General features: G+C 37.8%; 1 protein-coding gene across 11 annotated transcripts in view; it reads right to left on the minus strand.

Annotated features, from left to right (window-relative positions):
• ANK2 (ankyrin 2) overlaps nucleotides 1–15864 on the minus strand; it is a 323587-nt gene that overhangs the window by 265261 nt on the left and 42462 nt on the right. The window lies entirely within an intron of this gene.

The raw sequence follows: 15864 nt of genomic DNA on the forward strand, positions 1-15864 counted from the left end.
GAAATAAACTATATGCTGTTTTGTGTGTAAATAGAAATTAATGGAGTTTGATAGCCCTCTGCTGGATAAAAAGATTAAATCTTGCACAGGAAAGTACTATTTGAGGAATTCTGCTTCATGAGATTTAGAGGACTACGCTAACGCTTGCCTTAATATATATATAAATATATATATATTTTGTTTGTTTTGTTTAATGGATATTTTTCTGTTTTACAAAAGAGACAGGAAATATCCTTTCTGCCAAGCCATACAATGTAATATTAAACTAGAAGAATCAAATGCAGATTATAAATCCAAATATTGTGTAGGGTTTTTTTTTAATAAAATAGAAATTAAAACAAAGCAAATAAAATCTGAGCACAAGCAAGGAATTTCTGAGTTCTCAGTTGTCACATCCCTAACTGGTATTTCTCTTAACCTCATTCTAGGCTAGATTGCTATATTTATAATTTTAAAAATTATTCATTGATGCAGTCTCCAACTGTACACTAATATGCATTAAGTCAATTCTAGTCTTATAGACATCGAAGTAATACAGATCAGGCTTTTTGTTTAGAATAAGAAAATTTTTCAACATAATGGCAGAATCACTCCAGAATATTCAGCTCTTAATTTGGATATTAAATTTCTGAAGCATGCCAGGTCCTAGACTACGACTATCTTTACAAAAATTGTTTTACAAATGAACCCTCATGCTTATATCAAACCCAACCGGAAAATCACTGATACGGTGTTTGCAAACCTCAGTAGTAAGTTTTAAAATGAATGAGTCTTGAAATAGTCTCAAGACTATTTGGATCAATTTCCGATTAATTTTACCTCACATAGCTAATCTTTTTAAAATCCTGTCTTCCTCCTGGGGATAAAAATATATTATGTGTTTATTAAAAATTTTAAAAATAAAATTTAAAAAAAAAATCCTGTCTTCCTCTGTATTATTTAAAACTTCATTTTTAACCCTCTCTTCACATGCCTAGTCTCCATCTCTGCAGCTTCCTAAATCATTCCTAAGGTTTTTGCCTGGTGCACAGTCTCTTCAATTTCCCCACACTCATACACTTCCAAATTCTGCTAATCCTATCTTGAGGCAAAAAGGGATTAAGGAATTCCTGTCCAATTTGCCAGACTGTAGGATCAATTCACTTTTGCATCTCATTTTAGATAACTATGTTTATGCTTAGGTGTCAAAATGTAATCCCAAACTCGGTTGGTAAAATGCGTAGGACTTTAGAAGCGCTACCTAGGGACAAGATTTGCCTGTTACCAACTGCCCATCATTCTAATGAATCTCCAAACCTCCCCTTCTGAATTTCTGTTTCCACTCTTTACCTGCCTGCTGGGGTACTGCAGTCATGTCCATTAGACCTTCTCAATCTGTTTGGATTATCACCTACTTCCTGGGGCTATTTTCTACAAACACCCAACCACCACTGACTATTTGAAGTCTAGCTATTTCCTATTTCTGCTGTTCATTGTCCTTCATTAGCCACGGCCAGGAGGGATCCCAGGATCCTGTAACAGCATTCCAACTGGTCTTAAGGGTTAACTTGCTCCAGTCTTGGTACTCTTTGCTTGCTGGCTTAACGGCCTTACAGCAGAACTAAACTTCTTTCCTTGAGATTTGTGGACCACTGGCCTTGAAGAGTGAAGAACCAGACTTTTCCAGCAGAAAAGGCCTGATTACATTTGAAAACAGCTGCCCCAGATGACAGCTTGTCTGTTCAGGGTCATGCCAACAAAAGACCAGCCCGGGTACCTGCTTCTCCTGAACATAGGCACCCTCCCTCCCTTTTTCCACACCTGGGTGGGGAAGATGGTCTTTGAGACATGAGGCTAACATCTTCCAGGCTTCCAGCTTCCCGAATAAAGCAGCCTTTCCTTTCCCACCATCGCTTGTCTTCTTGAGTACTGATATTCATGTGTTGACTAGCCCAACTTGAGTTCAGAATTGGTTCTCTGTCCAGTAACAATACTACACTTTTATCAAATTAGGTTCTTCATCCTCACCCATTATACCTTATTTTACTAATTTGAATTCACAGACTCACTTCACTTGCCTTTTTTTTTTAATGACCCTACCTTCTCTTTCAGTTTTTTCTTATGTTTTTCACAATTATTTTCCTTTTCAAAGCAGCTGTCTAGATTTGTAAAGTTCTTTGTGATAATAAAGTTTATCAAAATTTTTTAAAGGGCAAAAACCTCCTTTTCTTTTTTTCCCCCTTTTCCTAGTCCAGAATTCCTACCATGTCTCCATCAAAATCACATACACACACACACCCATATACAAATGCACACACACACACACACAAACACACCCATATACAGACAGCATCTAACTTTTGGAAAAAAAAAAAGGATTCTGGTATTTCACTCAGAGAACAGAAACATTAGGTAGAGGTTCTACTCCCAGCTTATTATTGAAAAGAGAAACAGGGGGCATCTGGGTGGTTCAGTGGGTTAAGCCTCTGCCTTCAGCCCAGATCATGATCTCAGAGTCCTGGGATCGAGCCCCACATCGGGCTCTCTGCAGGGCAGGGAGTCTGCTTCCCCCTCTCTCTCTGCCTGCCTCTCTGCCTACTCGTCATCTCTCTCTCTCTCTCTCAAATAAATAAATAAAATTTAAAAAGAAAAATAAGAAAAGAGAAACAGGCCAGAGAATGATAATGTGGATAAAGGAGATTCACACGTCAGCCTGTTCTAACACTATCAAATACCACAGAACCCCAGATTTCTGAGATTATTGATATTTTAAAAATTACTGCCTGGATAAGCAGTTTGTGTATCTTCTGAGGGAAAGAATGACAGGTATGAAGAAAGAAGGGGACAAAAATAATAACTAATTTTTTTAACTTGCTAAAATTCAAATATTAGTCTTTTATTACAAAACTAGGCTTAATCTTCCTCTTGTTTTAATATTTAAATAAATGTTCAGATTTTCATACATATTCCATTTCCTGAAAAGTGACTGATGGATATGTCTAATGTACATACTCTATCAACTTTGTATAGCTGACTTTTAAAACACTCACAATAAAAGCTTCTCCTCCTAAATGTTGATGAATCGTTAAAGGCACAAATAATATTCAGTAATGCATTTCCAGAAATCCTATGTGCTTCGAAAGTACTAAGCACCTATTTTAACGGGATTTTGCTTAGTGCTAAACAGGATATTTTAGTCACTTAAAATAGATTCATGATGATGTATACTAGAGCAACTTCTGACTACTTTCAAAAGTTGTTAAAACATCACTAATATTTTCCTTTATTTCAAAAACAGACATTTTCCACTTCAAAGAACACTTTAGTCTTAGATAACACTATTTTTTTAAACGGTTGATGTTTTTGGACCATGAAGGCTATCAAATTCAGCCCATTCCTAGCCACTTACACCTTTATTTCTTAGCATTTAATGGCAAGTCTTTTCTGATATGAATATAAATGGCTTTTCTTATATGTTATAAAGAAATGAAATAAGTGAAAGAAGATGAAAAGTTTCAAGTCGCCTTGGTATAAATGCTATCATCGTATCTGTGTTCCACACTAAGATCAATTTCATTTTATGTTATGGATTACAGCAATACCAAAAAAAAAAAAGCTCTACTTGTGATTTAATCTCATGAGGAGTAGACAAAACAAGGATATATTTACATAAGCTTGATGAAAAGTTCCCCTGGGGTCCCTACTGAATTTCAGATGTTTCAGATATTAAACAGATATTTTACAGTTGGATTTTCTAAGTAAATGAAAGCAATTAACGTAGGTAAATATAACAGGGAGGAAAAGTAATTCTGTGAACAGAACAAAGTAATTACATGTTGCATATATGCTGTATTAATTTTTTCTTCTGTCCTGTTTCATTCTTTCTGCCTTCCCTCTCTCTGCGACATCCTTTTCTTTTGGTCCAAAGAGGAGAAAACTTAAGACTTAAGGGCAAAATAACTTGGGATGTCAGTCATATAGCCAACATTAAAGGATGGTACAAAATAGTCTCACCACCTTCAAAATCCCCATGCATCATCGAGTTATTACTACTCCATCTCAGCACAGAAACCCCAGCAAACACTGATCTTTCTATTACCTCTATAGTGTCGTCTTTTCCAGAATATCATGCAGTTGGAATCAAATAATATGGAGCCTTTCAGACTTAGTCCTTTCACTTAGCAATATGCATGTAAGATCCCTCCATGTCTTGTTGTGACTTGATAGTTCATTTCTTTTGATCACTAAAGTGTTCCACTGTATAGCTGCAACAGTTTATTTATCTGATCACATATTAAGGGACATCTTGATTGTTTCAGGTTTTGCATAATTATGACTAAAGGTGCTATAAACATGAAAGTGCAGTGTCTTTTGTAGATAGAAGTTTTCATCTCATTTGGCTAAACACCTAGGCGCATAACTGCTGGATTGCATGGTAAACTATGTTCAGCTTTGCTAAGAAACTGTCAAACTGACTTCCCAAAGAACTGCTGTTTGTATTCCCACAGTAATAAAGGACGGTCCCTGTTACTCCACATCCTTACCAGCATATGATATTATCAGTTTTTTGGAATTAAAAAATTCTAATAGGTGTACATTAATGTCTCATTATTTTTTTTGTAATTCTCTAAACATATAATAATGTCCAGCATATCTTAATATGCTTTATTTGCCATCTGTATTGTCTTTTTGAAAATACTTTTATCTTTTTTTCAAGATTTTATTTATGTGTTTGTCAGAGAGAGCATAAGCAAGGAGAGGGGCAGGCAGAGGGAGAAGCAGGCTCCCTGCTGAGCAAGGAGCCTGATGCAGGACTTGATCCCCAAACCCTGGGATTATGACCCTAGCAGAAGGCAGACATTTAACTGACTGAGCCGCCCAGACATCCCTGTACTGTCGTCTTTATTAAAGTGTCTGTTCCATTCCTTTGTCCATTTTTCATTTGAGTTGTTTGTTTTCTTATGGTTGAATTACTTTGAAGAGTTCTTTACATATTTTTTATATAAGTCCTTTATTCCAGGTATGTGTTCTGTAAAGATTTTTTTCCCAGTCTGCAGCGTGTCTTTTTATTCTTGTAATAGTGTCTTTTACAGAACAGAAGATTTAAATTTTAATGAAACCCTACTTATTAACTTTTGCTTTTATAGATCATGCTCTTGGTGTTATATCTAAAAGCCTAAGGTAACCTAGATTTTTTTCCATATGTTATCTTATAGAAGGTTGATGGTTTGGAGTTTTACAATTAAGTCTTGATCCATTTTGAGTTAATTTTTATGAAAAGTGTAACATTTGCATCTAGATTCATTTTTTGAATGCAGATATCCAATTATTTCAGTACCATTAGTTAAAGACTACCTTTTCCCTTGAACTACCTTTGTTCCTTTGTCAAAGATCAATTGACTATATTTGAAACAGTCTGTTTCTGAGCTCTGTATTCTGTTCCACTCACTGTGTCTATTTCCACTCCACTGTGTCTATTTGCTCACTAATACCATACTGTCTTCATTTCTGCAGCTCCTTAATAAGTCTTCAGGTTAGGGCACCTGGGTGGCTCAATGGGTTAGAGCCTCTACCTTCAGCTCAGGTCGTAATCCCAGGGTGCTGGGATCAAGACCCACATCAGGCTCCCTGCTAAGCTTCCTCCTCCCTCTCTCTCTGCCTGCCTCTCTGCCTACTTGTGATCTCTGTCTGTCAAATAAATAAATAAAATCTTAAAAAAAAATAAGTCTTCAGGTTGGGTCATCTCAGTCCTTTGACTCTTACTCTTCTTTAGTATTGTGTTGGTTTTTATGGATCTTTTGCCTTTACATGTAAACTTTGTTGTTGTTTATTCAGATTTTATTTATTTATTTAACAGAGAGACACAGTGGGTGAGGGAACACAAGCAGGGGGAGTGGGAGAGGGAGAAGCAGGCTTCCTGCTGAGCAGGGAGCCTGATGCGGGGCTTGATTCCAGGACCCAGGAATCATGACCTGAGCTGAAGGCAGATGCTTAACTGACTGAGCCACTCAGGCGCCCCTCTTGGCCAGTATTTTATCGAGAAATTTTACATCTATTTTCATGACAGATATTGGTTTATGGTTTCCCATTTTTGTTGTGTCTTTATCCGGTTTTGTTATCAAGGGAATGAATACTCGTCATCAAAGCATGCCATTTGACACAATTCGGTACAAAGATCACAGTCAAGAAATCAATCACATCATATAAATAATTCTAGCACAACACAGAGAGAGTGTCTCACTTTATGCTAATCCAATGAGATAAAAAGAAAAAGGAAAAGGAAAAGCACACTGGATCATTTTGTAAATAACAGAAAATCTTAGCCAGAAAAGAAATTAAAGGAGTGATAATATTTTGCCATACGGAGGGCTAAATAAAATAGCCCATGACAGCCTTAGAGGTGATTAATACCGGTTTAGCCCAAGGTTGACTGGTAGGCTGGGTGTTCCAGACGCCTGTTTGCATGGTACTGTGGCTAAGTCCACTTGTTTTTCCTTAATAGCTGTTCTCCCTTCTTGCTTTGATAAAATCATCACAAGAAGAGTCAGGCACATGCTTGCCATAGTAAACACTGCACATTTTCCAGCCTCATCAGAAGCCAAGTGTGGTCATAAAACTATGTGATGTCCAGTAGGATTTTTTTAAAAGGACTTGCTTGGGACTTTTGGAAGTGTCCTTAAGGACAAAGCATGACTACCCCTCCCTACCTCTCTCCACTTTGCCGGACATGATGGTGAGATCTTGAACCATCAGTTCAGGCTATGAGGTAGAAGCCTCATGGTGAGGACAACAGAGCAGAAGAGAGGAGAGAATCCTGGACTTCTGACCCAGTAGAGTGTGCACCTTACCAGCCCCAGATTATTCGTGTCTCAATTTATTTTATGAGAAAGAAATGAACTCGTAAGTTATTTAAGTCACTCTTACTGTGGATCTTCACTGGTTCTAATGGCAAATCTATTATTTAATCAATTAATTCTAATTGATAAAGAGACCAGGGAGCCTTTTGGTAAAGAACTCATCCAAATGGAAGAAGAAGCAAATCACAGGAGATTCATGCAGGAACATAAAACAGGAAGAGCTGGCTGCTGTCACAGACATTTAACTCCTTGTCAGCTCCCAAATCTTCTGCATATTTGAACTTTATGAAGAATTGGGATGGGGGCGCCTGGGTGGCTCAGTGGGTTAAGCCACTGCCTTCGGCTCAGGTCATGATCTCAGGGTCCTGGGATCGAGTCCCGCATCGGGCTCTCTGCTCAGCGGGGAGCCTGCTTCCTCCTCTCTCTCTGCCTTCCTCTCTTCCTACTTGTGATCTCTCTCTGTTGAATAAATAAATAAAATCTTAAAAAAAAAAAAAAGAATTGGGATGGATTTTGTAAGGCACTGGGGCACAAGCTACATTACTTCAATCACCCTTCAACATAATACAATGGGGGATGAATTTCAATCATGTAACACGTATCCTTGGCACCTGAAGTGTGCTGGTGACTCAGTGGAGCCTGGAGATAGAGCAGTGGGAAGTGAAAGAAAAGGAACGATGTGTTCAGACACTCTACAGCAGCTGATGAGATGGTTCACACGACTCGTTCATAAGCACATGTTAGACACCGCCCCCACCCCGGAAATGCCCCCACTCCCTCCAAAAAGAAATAAAAGAGTGGTGAATGGGGCAAGAAGAGCAGGATTTTCAGGAGACTGCAATGCTATCACAGGTCATCAAAGAATATATGTGACCATTAAACTGACTTCATTTGTATCCCACAGGTGAAGAGACCTAAGAAAATCTGGACATGTTCCAGACATGGTCTCCATCTGCCATTGTCTAAATTACAGTTAACTAATACAAACCCTCAAGGACCAAAAGTATAAAAGAACATAAATGTGAACATACATAGACAGTGAGATGTAAATAAAGATTCCAGAGTTCCTGCCCTTGGCTAGAAATCAGAAGGAAGAAAGATACTGATGGCGGCCTGGAGGGGGTGAGCAGAAAAGTCTGAGAAAAAATGAGTGGTGGTGCAGATATTCATGCCTCACTCATAACTGGTCCTGGCCAATCCAAGTATCTGAAGTTCTCTTTTTCCTATGCTGAAGGATTTGATTTTCTACAGAAGAACTGTTATTACACTTATAAAAGAAAAACGCAATATCTGCTTCACTTATTCTAACCTAGACTATTGCCCTGGTTTCCCTCATTTTTTTTTTTAAGACTTTATTTATTTATTTGACAGACAGAGATCACAAGTAGGCAGAGAGGTAGGCGGTGGGCGGTGGGCGGCGGGGGTGGGGGGAGCGGGCCCCCTGCTGAGCAGAGAGCCTGATGTGGGTCTCAATCCCAGGACCCTGGGATCATGACCCAAGCCGAAGGCAGAGGCCTAACCCACTGAGCCACCCAGGGGCCCCTGGTTTCCCTCATTTTATTTATGATTCCTCTTTCTACTGCTGTGGACGACAGACTAAAAGAGAGAAATATTAGCAAGAAAGGACATGCCAAAACATAGTATTTTAAGATCTGTAATAGTTCTTGTCTCCATGCCTGTTACTAATCACAGGCAAACCTCCCAGTTACCTATATTCACCATTAAAATCACTTCACATGAACAATGCCATTGTTCTGTGGATCCTTAATTTTTACTTATATAGGTGTAATTTCAGAGTTTCTGGAGTATTTAACCAAAATTAAAAGCCATAAGAAAAAAAAAGGCACGAAAGAAAAAACAGGTAATACAATAAAGATCTATTTTGAGGAAGTATCCGCAAAGCAGAGAGAAGATAGCCAGGGAGAAGTCAGTCTCTTCTCTTAGAAAATGAAAATCAGCGTAAATCTTCCTCTAGGAAAAGGTTCTGAACAACAATCACATGAAAGCTTCTGCTAGCATCAGAACACTTTTTCCAGATGGGGGAATCCCAAGGTTAGAGGAATACAGTTCCCACCTCCTGTGGTGGACGTTCCATTTCACCAGTCCTGCCAATTAATGCACGTGTATGATCTTAGCCAACATGGAACGGCTCTTCCCTAAACCTCACCTGTTGATTTGAATCGAGCGGCCTTGCTGTTCTTCAAAGACACCACTGGAGGCCAGTCATGCTACAGTTTGCACTCCAGCCACACCCTAGATTCTAAAATGAATAGATCCAAACTACAGTTGGAAAACAATGCTTTGGGACTACACACAAATAAATTTTGTGTGTATTCAAGTCTCATTTTAATGTTTAAATTCAACCCAGTAGTAAAAAATCTTTCCTGGAGAAAAAATGGAATCTGGTTCTGATTTCAAGGAAATACCTCCATCAATCCAAAGATCAATAAATATGTTGATTATCTCGATTGTGGTGATGGTTTTACGGTTTATATTTATGTCAAAACATCCATTTGTACACTACACTAAATATGCACACTAAACAACTATGTCAATTATATCTTTAAAAGCTGCTAAAAAGGGGTGCCTGGGCAGCTCAGTCAGCTAAGCAGGTCATGATCCTGGGGTCCTGGGATCCAGCCCCACATCAAGCCTGGCATAGAGACCCCATGGGGCTCCCTGCTCAGCAGAGAGCCTGCTTCTCCCTCTCCCTCTGCCTGTCACTCTACCTACTTGTACTCTATCTCTCTGTCAAGTAAATACATTTTTAAAAATCTTAAAAAAACAAAAAAATCTGCTAAAAAAAAAAGATAACTGAGACCCACTGTAGCTTTAACTTTATATATATATTCATGAGAGTAATATACTGTTTTCTATGACAGTAAGTTCTTTCTGGGCCTCTTGGTGCTGAGATAATTATTTTAAATATATAATCAAAGGTTTTCAGTTAAATGTCCAAATGTTTAAACTTTATGTAAGTGGGATTCCCTCAAGACCATCTCTTTCCTAATGACTTAAAGTCTCTGCCTCAGAGATAAGTTGATAAGAGTTTTTACTTATTTATGAATCTAATGATTAAGCAAAATAGCATCCCCTTGGTTTTTAAGAAACTATTCTTTTTAAATCACAGAGCAATTCAATAGAATATGACTTGCAGATACATTAAAATAAGCAGGAAAAAATGACTTTATTTAATTTGCAATCATTTCAACATCCAATTCAATTTAAATATTTATTTAGTGAGGGACACCTGAGTGGCTCAGTCAGTTGGGCATCTGCCTTTAGTTCAGGTCATGATCTCCGAGTCATGCATTCAAGCCCCTTACTAGGCTCCCCACTCAGTGGGGAGTCTGCTTCTTTCTCTCCCTCTGTCCCTCCCCCTTGCTCATGCTCTCTCTCTCCCTCAGATAAATAAATAAAATCTTAAAGAAACAAGCAAAGATTTATTTAGTGCACTGGCCACATGTTCACCAGGAAAATTTACCATCACTAATTGAGAAAGAGAAACAAAACCAACCAACTATGGAAGGTTCAAGAATTCTATTCATTTGTGAGAGTATCATTGTACACTCAGGTCCAACACAAACACTGGCTGAATTAATTACGAATGTGAGACAGATTTTCATCAAAGAAGAATCACAGTGAATTCCAAATACTTCTTAGTTATCATAAAGTTGATATTTTGCTACAAACTCTATCACTAAAAAAGGCAAGCAACAAATTTCAATGTATTTTCAAAAGGAGAACAATTAGGGTGAAGTCACTGCCTTTCATCCAGTGAAGATTTGTGGCAAGCTTGCAATGATTCAGCCAGTGTGGTCACATAGCGACTGGACAATAAGGTGATAGAAGAGAGGACAGAAGACTTTTATCCGAAGCTTTAATAAATGTGTCGATACTATTTATATAATGAGCAGACTTTCAAATAGCAAAATATTTCTTGTAGAAATAATGAATTTGGGATTAAATAGAGAGAGAGCATGTATTTGTGGCTGAAACAGTAATTTAATAACCTGGAAGATTCTGAAGCTTCTAAAATTTTCCAACATCAATGCCACAAAACAGTAGTCATCCCAAATTCCTATCACAGATTCTTATAGATTAAGATGACATATGCAGGGGCACCTGGGTGGTTCAGTTGGTTAAGCAGCTGCCTTTAGCTCAGGCATGATCCCGGGGTTTTGGGATTGAGCCCCGCATCAGGCTCCCTGCTTCTCCCTCTCCCACTCCCCCTGCTTGTGTTCTGTTTCTCACTGTGTCTCTCTCTGTCAAATAAATAAATAAAAGTATAAAAAAAGAGAGATCTAGCATATGTACAGTGACACTGGGGTGGCTTAGTGGGTTAGGCTTCTGCCTTCGGCTCAGATCATGATCCCAGGATCTGAGCCTTGGAGCCTCTGGAGCCTTGGGCTCCCTGCTTCTCCCTCGGCCCTTCTCCCTGCTCAAGCTCCTTTTCTCCTTCTCTCTCAATACAGAAATACAGAAATAAAATCAAATACAGAAATAAAATCTTTTTAAAAATAGCATATGCATAATTATTGTGTTTTGCCAGTTCTATAAAATCCATAGAGTAGTACTATAAGTATTTTAAAGCACTTAATATTCTAATTACCATAAAAGCCAAAAAATTAAATGACAGGTTAAAGGTCAAAAGAATTGGGACCAGGGGCACCTGGGTGGCTCAATTTGGTAAGCGGCTGCCTTTGGCTCAGGTCGGGCTCCCTGTTCCGTGGGGAACCTGCTTCTCCCTCTACCTCTGCTGTTCCCTCTGCTTGTGCTCTCTGTCAAATAAATAAATAAATAAATAAATAAATAAATAAATAAATCTTTAAAAAGAAAAAAAAGAACTGTGACTGGATTACAGCTTGTCCAATCCCCATGCCAGTGTTTTTTCAACTGGGCATTTTAACTCTTAGAAAATTTTGCTTCTTTTAATTTTTCAGTTCTTTTTTTTTTTTTTTTTTTTACGTTGGTTCCATGCCCAGCAAAGAGCCTAATGTGGACCTTAAACTCATGACTCTGAAATCAAGACCAGAGCCAAGATAAAAAGTCAGACTCTTGACCACCTGAGCCACCCAGGTGCCCCAATTTCTCAATTTTTAAAAGCATATCTATATTGGTACAACCACTTTGAAAAAGAGTTTTGCAATATGTCATGAAGTGGAGAATATGGAAAAAAGCACATTTATATATCTGTATAGGAAATTTAGGAAGAAATTTATTATTCAACTTGCCATATAATCTATAATATAGTACATTAGGGAAATAACTAAAATAACAACAGCAATCATTTATTAACTATATAATACATGCAGACAGTATTCTACAAACCTTACAACTATTACGTCATTTAATTCTTACAATAATATAAGGTAGGCATTATTAGTACCTCTACTTTACAGGCAACTAAACAAAGATTACAGAGCTAACTTGTTCAAAATCAATGTATACTAAGTGGTAAGAATGAAGGAAATTAAAATACAGAGAATAGTAAGTGATTTATTTGTATTTATACAACTAATTACTAATGGAATACAAAAGTTTTAGCCCAGGGCTTTTCAAATTTTAGTGCACATCTGAATCATCTGTTGATGTAAACATAGATTCCCTGGGTCTGGGCTGGCACCGGAGATTCTGCATTTCTTTCTTTCTTTTTTTTTTTTAAGATTTTTTTTTTTAATTCATCTGACAGAGATCACAAGCAGGCAGAGAGGCGGGGCTGGGGGGGTAGACTCCCTGCTGAGCAGAGAGCCCGATGTAGGGCTTGATCCCAGGACCCTGGGATCATGACCTGAGCCGAAGGCAGAGGCTTTAACCCACTGAGCCACCCAGACACCCCAGATTCTACATTTCTTACAAGCTCTCAGGTGATGTCCATGCTCTTGGTCTATTGCCAAATTACAAATAGCAAGGATTCGTACCATTGTTCTTGCCTGTATATTAAGTTACTTCTTCTCACTATTTCTTCCTTGTGTTTACTAAGTTTAATATTTATTAAATTCCAGTCCTCACAGTCAGGAAGGAGGGCAGTTTTTCCCTCTAAGAAGTATTGTATAAAATGAAGTATATACTTGGACAAAGTAGATGGTAATCTTGTGGCCAGATACTATTCTGAAGAAATTAAAATATTCTAATCTTAATTTTTATCTTTGCACATGACCACATTGAAAAAATAATTTTGAGAATGTACATGGGCTCTACTCAGCCATCTTAGAAGAGAAAAATAATGCTTTTATAAAAAGATTTCTTTATTTATTTGAGAGAGAGAGAGGAATATAGAGGAATATAGAGAGTGGGGAGGGCCAGAGGGAGAAAAAGACTCCCCACTGAGCAGGGAGCCCAGTGCATTTTGGGACTTGATCCTGGGATTCCAGGATCATGACGTGAGCCAAAGGCAGTCATTTAACTGACTGAGACATCCAGGCGCCCAAAAAATAATTTTTAGAGTGGAAACACATGATTTTATTTTATGAGGAAAATCCACAGTTTCCACCAATCTTTGTATTGATGGATTTTGTTTTTATATCTGTCATTACACTATGACTATAAATATTTACATTTCATACAAAATATTCCAAAAGCCCAGTAATGTTTAGACTCTTGCACTTTGTAACAATGTCTAAAAACCCAGGCCTTTGGGAAATTCTTTGGACTGGATGTATGTCTGAGAAAGACAACCCAAGAGGTGGTAGAAGAGAGTGACTAAGACCAGACATGGAGATAAAACTGCCAGGAAAAAAAAAAAAATCCCTCTACTCTGTAAATATAGACAAATTTTATTTCCTCTCTATGCCTCAATATTCTCCTCTATGAAGTGGGGGTGTCACACAGGGATAATGACTTAATTAGTGTGGAATTCTTAAAATACTGCACATAATAAGTACTCAATAATGTTAGCTATTATTACTCAAAACAAATCTGGATAATTTTCAAAATTATTCATGTTGATCTATTTCATTTCTTTGTTTCAGGAAGTTGAACTGCCACCATTTGTTAATTTTTCTTTCTAATCAATCTTAAAATTGCCAGTTGGTGTGAAAATCATTAACTGTACTCTGAGAAAAATTTAATCATGACAAACACAACTCAGAACCTTTAAAAAAAAATACAGACATCAAGTGTCACCTCTTACCAAGACTATGGCCAATCCAAAATTCGATCAAAGAATTGGACTACTATTCAGTTTGCCTAAATTTCTGAATTCAGAATTCCAGGCAATCTGGAGTTATAATTGTTTTTCTCCATTCTTTGAAGTCGTTTTACAGGAATATAGAGAGCAGTCAAAATTGCAGGCTCTGTTGGATTGGACATGGATACGATGCTGAGGATGATGGATAAGCAGCATTTTTAAAGCAGCAGGTGCAATCTGTGCTGAAGTCTTACTGCCAAAACCCGGTTTTATGGTCTGGCTCATAGACGGGCAGACTCTGCATCACGGTTATTCAGAGCCTGAACAGGAGGCAGATAAATGGAACTCTTGCATTCATCTTTTCACTTTGCACCCCTATACCGGAGAGTCTCCACTCATTGTCACTGATGTACCATCGATATGCCGAGGGGAAACCCCCAGATTCTTTAGTTATCAAACATCAGGGTGTTTGACTCTTTTCAGCCATAATTCTGTCACTGTTTCAAACTCAAATGCCTCACACAGGCAAGCAGGCTATGCAAGTATGGGAAGTGGGGTCAAGGTAATATTTTTTGACTCATCCATACATTTTTTTAAATTTAACTATGGTTGAAGCATGATTTTACATTAGCTCCAGGTACACAGTATAGTGATTCAACAACTGGATACAGGATGCAATGCTCACATGTGCACTGTTTTTAACACCGTCTGTCACCATGCAACGCTATTGCATGACTATACCATTGACTATATTCTGTATGCTGTACCTTTTATTCTCGTGACTTCTTTGTTCCATAAACGGAAACCTGTATCTCCCAAGATTGTTAATTTGTAAGAACTTCTTCCTAAATAAAGTCCCAGAATCTCACCCAGCCCTCCCTTAGAAAGAAATCCCTGGAGGATCTCAGTTTTGTAGCACCACTTGGGTTTCCCATTTTAGAACTCATTTTAGCACACTGCAACAATATTTTGGGATGCCAAAAGGAATTAGATTTTAGAAGAAGGAATTAGGATTGAGTTATCTGGCATTTCTGCTTTAGTCAGGATGATTCCATGTCCATAATATGATTCCACAGACTTCTTGGTGTGAGAGTGTCTGGGTTTAATACTATTAACTACCCAAAGGATGGCAAGACTTTGACTTCACACAACTTTTGCTCATTGCCTGATTCTACACACACAAGCAACAAAGCGTTTAATTTTGAAAAATCACATTTTATTACATTTCAGAAAACCAATTATGCTTCTGAGGCTTGAGGAAAATTTCTATGCCCTATGAGTTACAGATTATGTCTCAAATCTCTTTTTCCTTTATTTTTAATCTATAAAAAACCCCTTTCAACTGTAAATCCTAGCATCTTCTATAAATCTTAATAACACCTTAGCTTACAGAGGGCTCTATTTATAGGCTTTCACACTCATTTTTCTTCTTTCAAATATCTTCTTCACAATGGTAAAGTAGGACAAAATTAGAAGACACATTTAAGAATCTAAAACCTGACTTTCTAACATTTTGAAGTGCTTTGGTAATAGTGCGACATAATACAACATCTTAAAAAATTAAAAACAGAAAAGAACAGTGGCTGATTAAATATGGTCATAGAATATTTAAAGCTCCTCCCATCAAGAGATAATCATGAGATAAAATCTATTTTCCATCTGTTAAACCTGGGCCGGTCTTATGACTTGTTTTGACTAACAGAATGTAGGGAAGTGACACCATGAGAGTTCTAGAGTTCTAGAGCCTAGTTCTTAAGACATCTTGCAACTTCCATTTTCACCTTCTTGGAATGCTGCCCTGAGACAGCTCTATAAGAAAGCCAGTGGAGCCTACTGGAGTAGGAGAGAATTGAAATTGTTGTTGTTTTAAACCATCAAGTGTTGGAGTGGTTCATTATG

Source organism: Mustela putorius, unplaced genomic scaffold, assembly GCF_011764305.1.
Source record: "Mustela putorius furo isolate JIRA1106 unplaced genomic scaffold, ASM1176430v1.1 tig00000868_pilon_pilon_pilon, whole genome shotgun sequence".
Classification (NCBI taxonomy): domain Eukaryota; kingdom Metazoa; phylum Chordata; class Mammalia; order Carnivora; family Mustelidae; genus Mustela; species Mustela putorius.